Consider the following 6,327-nt stretch of genomic DNA (forward strand, 5'->3'; position numbering starts at 1 on the left):
CATTGTCAACCAAGTTCCAAACTTGATTGTCATACATGGACTGCATCTCGCTATCCATAGCCTCCTTCCATTTAGCAGACTCTGGGCCTGCCATGGCTTCCTTGACACTGCTAGGTTCATCCAAATTTACCAATGTACTATCACTGATAAACGTATCACCTTCCGCAGTAATATGAAATCCATAATAAAACGCAGGTGTGTTCCTAACCCGTGTGGAACGCCTCGGAGGTACAGACTCGTCAGCTGGATCAACAGGAGTTTCCTCCTCAGGTTGATTGCTAGTGTCTGAGGTTCCTTCACCAATTGATTCTTGAATTTCTTCAAGATCAATTTGCCTCCCACTGTCTCCTTGGCTTATAAATTCTCTCTCACGAAAGACCCCTCTTCGTGCTACAAAGACCACATTCTCACTGGGTCTGTAGAAGAGGTAACCGAAGGATTTCTGTGGGTAGCCAATGAAAATACACCTTTTGCTTCGGGGTTCAAGCTTATCATGAGTTTCACGCCTCACGAAAGCTTCGCAACCCCAAATTTTGATGTGGTCCAAATTGGGAACCTTCCCAGTCCACATCTCATGAGGTGTTTTGGTAACCTTCTTTGTAGGGACTAGATTAAGGATATGGGCGGCAGTCTCTAAGGCATACCCCCAAAAAGAGATTGGTAACGAAAATCGACTCATCATAGAGCGAACCATGTCTAACAAGGTTCGATTATGCCTCTCAGCTACACCATTCAGCTGTGGTGTCCTGTGAGGAGTCAATTGTGAGACAATCCCACACTCCTTCAGATAGTCAAGGAACTCGGTACTAAGATACTCACCACCTCGATCGGATCGAAGCATCTTAATGTTCCTACCCAATTGATTTTCTACTTCCTGTTTGAATTCCTTAAACCTTTCAATGGTTTCTGACTTATGTTTGATTAAGTAGACATACCCATATCTACTAAAATCATCAATAAAAGTCACATAATACCGATTAGCATCCCTTGTGGCGGTTTTGAATGGCCCACATACATCAGTATGTATTAGGTCCAACAAACCCTCACCCCTTTCACAAATTCCAGTGAAGGGTGATTTTGTCATCTTTCCAAGTAGACAAGATTCACAACTATCATCTGATTTAAGGTCGAATGATTCCAAGACTCCACTCTTTTGGAGTTGGCCTATGCGTTTCTTGTTTACATGTCCAAGACGACAATGCCACAATGATGCTTTATCTAGGCTAGTAGAAGAATCAATATACAACACATTATTTCCTAAGTTGTCTACAATCGACACAGTTTCATACACACCATCACAAGGTAATGCTTTAAAATAAAACACATTATTAAAGAAAGCATTAATACCACCACATTCATTATCAAATGAAAAGGTAAAACCTTGTTTGTACAAAGCATGAAAAAAAAAATATTCCTCGCCATATCAGATGAGTACACACATTTATTCAAATCTAATTTTAACCCATTATTAAGCAACAAAGTATAAACTCCAATCTTGGAAACAGGTGAAGCCTTCCTATTCCCCATGATCAAGTTTATCTTCCCGTGCTCCACATCCTCACTTCTTATTAGGCCCTGCAAATCAGAACATATGTGAATACCACATCCTGTATCAAGCACCCAAGAGTTAGAATATGTTGAGTAATTAGACAATATAGTGTAAATACCTGCATGGGTGGGTTTCACTTTCCCATCCTTTAGATCCTGCAAGTACTTAGGGCAGTTTCGCTTCCAGTGTGCCTTTTCATGGCAATAAAAGCATTCAGCATCCTTGGGAATGGCAGAAGGAGTGACAGAACCGCTCTTGGTCTTCGATGAGGACCCTTCAAGAGACTTTCCCTTGGTACCCTTCGAAGGGTGCTTCCTCTTTTTCCCTTTGCCTTGCCCGGTACCCAAAACAGGGGTAGATGTTGGAGTAGGATTAGTAGAGGTAACAACCGCCTTACCCTTAAGACCGGATTCCGCGGTCTTCAAGAGTCCTTGAAGCTTGCTGAGGGTAACTTCCTCCTTGTTCATATGATATGTCATACGAAAATGGTCATAACAAGAAGGCAAGGAGTGCAAAATGATGTCAATTGCCAACTCCTCAAGGATGTTTACATTTAGCTTCAGCAAACGGTCCACATACCTTTGCATCTTTTGCATGTGGGCCGTGACGGATTCACCATCCTTCATGCGGGTAGTTATTATGGAGGAAATTATTTCATATCGCTCCTGACGAGCACTCTGATGGTACCTTTCCATCAGGTCTTGGTGCATCTCAAAAGGGTAGAAATCTTCATATGACTTTTGGAGCTCGGCTGTCATCGTGGCCATCATGATACATGCCACCTTAGTAGCATCTCTCTCATGAGTCCTGAATTCAGCGATCTCCTCAGGAGTAGCAGTAGACTCATCAAGCTCTTTTAACTCCTTATCGAGGACATATTCTTTGTCCTCATAACGAGTAACCATCCTGATGTTCCTAATCCAATCCATGAAGTTGGAACCATCAAAGATGACCCTCCCACAAAGATTCATGAGAGAGAAAGAACCAGTTGGGTTAGAGCCCGAAGCATTAGTGTTGGAAGACATCTGAAAGAAGAAAGCAAGTTTAGATTAGATATATAGAATCCTTAATAAGACACCCAAATGTAATATTAAGGCTAGGACCCAATCACAATATATTATACTTAGAAGAGGGATGTCGTAATCTAAGTAATAATATATTTGAAAGGTAGGTGAATGACGATTCACCAATTTCCACCATGAAACAAAATGAATTATTAGGTTTAAATGGATTTGAAATTCCTAGATTCTTTTGAGATTCATTGAACTTTTCAATGGCATGTTTCAATCTCGATTGTGCCCTTCATATTTTGTGACTGGGATGCCGAGGATCACAAAACAAGGTGTGAATAACCATGCTAATTCACTTGGTACCCTTAATATTATCACCTAATCAATGTGTCGGTTAACCACACACGCTCCATTGATCTATGACAAACATTAAGTCACCCTTTGTGATCCTTACTAGTCCAAGTTGGTGTGCCGGTTACCCACACACGCTCCACCAACGACTTGGTAAGGTACAAAGTGTGAATTCCATGGACTAGCACCATGTTCACATTTTTCCGAAAGTAACTAAGATTGGGAATTAAAAGGAGTTTAGTTACTTTATAATAATCATTATACTTTTAATGAGGATTTAAAGTCATTGTTCTACCTGTTCGGCTAACGACCCTCCACCGATCAAGCAAACGGTGGGTGAGAATGGACACCCATTAAGTTGCCATTTTATAGGCAACAACCTTATACCCACCTTATAGACCGGCTTTGTGAATGAGGCCTACTAACGGTAAAACGACTTATTCCTATACATATATATATATATAATAATTAACCATTAATGTTATAAATAGTATAAGGGTTGAATTTTAACTATTAAAACTCTAAGGGTTGGAATTAAAGTTTATTAAAGTGTGTGAAACTTTACAAATTCCAAAACTTGAGGGCAAGTTTTGTAACTATGCAAAACTCTTCATTTCATAACTTATGAATTAAAGGTTCATAAAAATGAAGACTCTTCATTTTCATGTAACTTATGTGTTTTAAGTGTGTGTTAAATAAAAGTGACCTTTGGAAATCCATAACTTGAGGACAAATTATGGACTCCATTAAAACACATAAATGATCAAGAATTAATTCTAAACAATTCAGCAAATAATTCCTATCATTTTCTAAATTCATAAGAACATGAACATGATCATCAAAATTTCAAGAATTATATGAACACATAAAATCATGGAATTTTGATATATGCTATTGTAAATGGATTAGAACAACCATTACACCAACTAAAATAAGTTTTAAAACACCAAAACAGTTTAGGGTAATGTTTCTAGTCCATTTCCAGCAGCAAAAGTCGAAAATATGCACTCTGTCGATCCTACTCGTCGAGTGCATGAACCTACTCGGCGAGTAGGTTGAAGATACACATGGACTCGGCGAGTCCCCCCATGGACTCGGCGAGTTCATCAGTCAGACAACAAGTTTTTCAACTTTTCCAACTATTTTGCATCAAGTATCAAACAAGCAAGCCTAGGCTTTGATACCACTGTTGGGTTTTGAGCAATCTACACTTCCTAAGTGTGCATGCAACCCTAATAAACCTTGGATCTATGTTTGTCTAAATACATGCAAAATAATAAATTTTCCAAGGTTTATAAGCTATCTAACATGGCATGGGGAACATTTCAACATAAAAGAGTTAGAAGAGATTACATACCTTTTGATGAGTTTGGTTCTAAGGAGTTTGAGGGCCAAGCACCAATAGTGTGAATGCCTCAAATGGAATCACAAAACACCACAAACTCTTGGAAAACTTTGAGAGAGTATACACACTTGTATAATTTCGGCCACACATAAGCTTACACACACTAGTTCACTAGTTGCCATTTCATGCTTCATAAGCATGCTTATATAGTGTGCATGGTTAGGGTGAAACCCTAATAACCCATGTCTTTTCCTTTCCAAGGATCCATGGGTTTAAAGCTCCATGGATCATCCATGGACTTCCATCCAAGCTTAGCCCATTAACAAATGAGTGTTAGCCCACACCATATAAAATCAATAGCCCATAATTTAATTAGTCTTCCTTTTAATCTCTAAATTAATTCATAATTAATTTAAGACTAAAACTAATTAAATAACATAACTTCATATTAATATATTATAACTTATAATATATTAATAAACATATGTGTATAACTCTCATAAAATTATCCATAAATAGTTTGGATGAGAAGCAATCCAAATGGACCATGCCGGTCGGGTCAAGTATATACCAAATAAGTTATTGACTTAGACACCTTATCCAACAGAACCGTTACCCGCTTCTGAGGATTGATGACTTATTTGATCAGCTTCAGGGTGCATCTTGGTTTTCCAAGATTGATCTTCGATTGGAGTATCATCTGATGAGGATCAGGGATGAGGATATATCGAATACGGCTTTCAGAACTCATTATGGTCAATACGCGTTTGTGGTGATGCAATTTGGGCTCACCAATGCTCCAACAACATTCATGGATCTCATGAATCGGGTTTAAAGGCCGATACTGGATCGGTCTTTCACCCCAAACCAGGATGGCGGAAACATTCGGGGGTGGATGACTTCACGTAGTACCATAACAATTAAATATCGTAAAGAAAGTAACACAACCATCATATATATAATAAAAACGTATATTGTTGCGTTATACATATTTGCAAAATAATATTACAATATGATGATGTAAATGTTTAATAATAAACATCCTTAGCGTTCCTTCTTCAAAAGCCGGTGGTTACCTGTATTACTGATTCCTTGAGAAATACAAGTGGTTTCGAAAAAGTGTCAATAATTAAGTTGGTGAGTTCATAAGTGTTTTGTATTGAAAAGTATGTCCTTTTGGTAGCAAATCAATGAAAGAGGTTTTCAGAAAATCCAATATTTTCTATAAATAGTTTGATAAGTTCTCAAAGTTGGAGTGCGTTAGTATTTTTCGTACTTGAATGATAAAGATAATCTTTGTGCTCAAAATAATGTAGAAAACTGAATGCATATATGAATCGCGTAAATCAAACTTGTTTTTATACTTTCATGTGAGTTTTATAATCATACTATTGACACCGATTGCCTGTAACAACATTCTTCAGGTGTTGTAGTGTTATGACATTTGTCACCCCAAACCTACCGGTCTAACTGTAGCTAACAGTTTAGGTGCGGGGTTGTCAATCCCGTATAGATCTATACAGGACTTGAAATGCATACATAAGAGTACGTTGAAGTTTGAATATCTCACATCGCTTAGTATAAATAGATTTACGATAAGAAAGACTTTACTTCATTTTGTTTGAAAGTATTTCGTTTTTCCGGATGTATACGTAAGAATGTATGAATAACTTGCTAACTATACCCATTATAGTTTTTCAGAAAGTATGTTCCATTCGGTGAAAATAACTTGATGATATACTAGCCCTTTATACGTAAAGTAAGTTGTTGATATCGATAATCAATAAGATAGATGTTACATTTATGTTTATAAAATGATACTTTTACTTGTATTGTACTTGGATTCCCCCCCCCCCCTAAAACATGAAAAGACTTGAAAGGTAGGGGTATTAACTCACTTTTTCGGGTTGGAGAGAGTGGGGCTAGAGTCGAGCAGAACTTCAACCGCGGAAAGGTGCGTCTTCGAGCTCTTCGGGGATCTTGGTAGATGTAGAACCTTCGTCGGGGGCTCGAGTGCGGAAATCGAGGGTGTTGGGACGGCCTCTGGTGCTTGAAAGTGTGTGGGAGTAAGT

The sequence above is a fragment of the Lactuca saligna genome, chromosome 4 (genome assembly GCF_052625555.1).
Source record: "Lactuca saligna cultivar CGN05327 chromosome 4, ASM5262555v1, whole genome shotgun sequence".
NCBI lineage: Eukaryota > Viridiplantae > Streptophyta > Magnoliopsida > Asterales > Asteraceae > Lactuca > Lactuca saligna.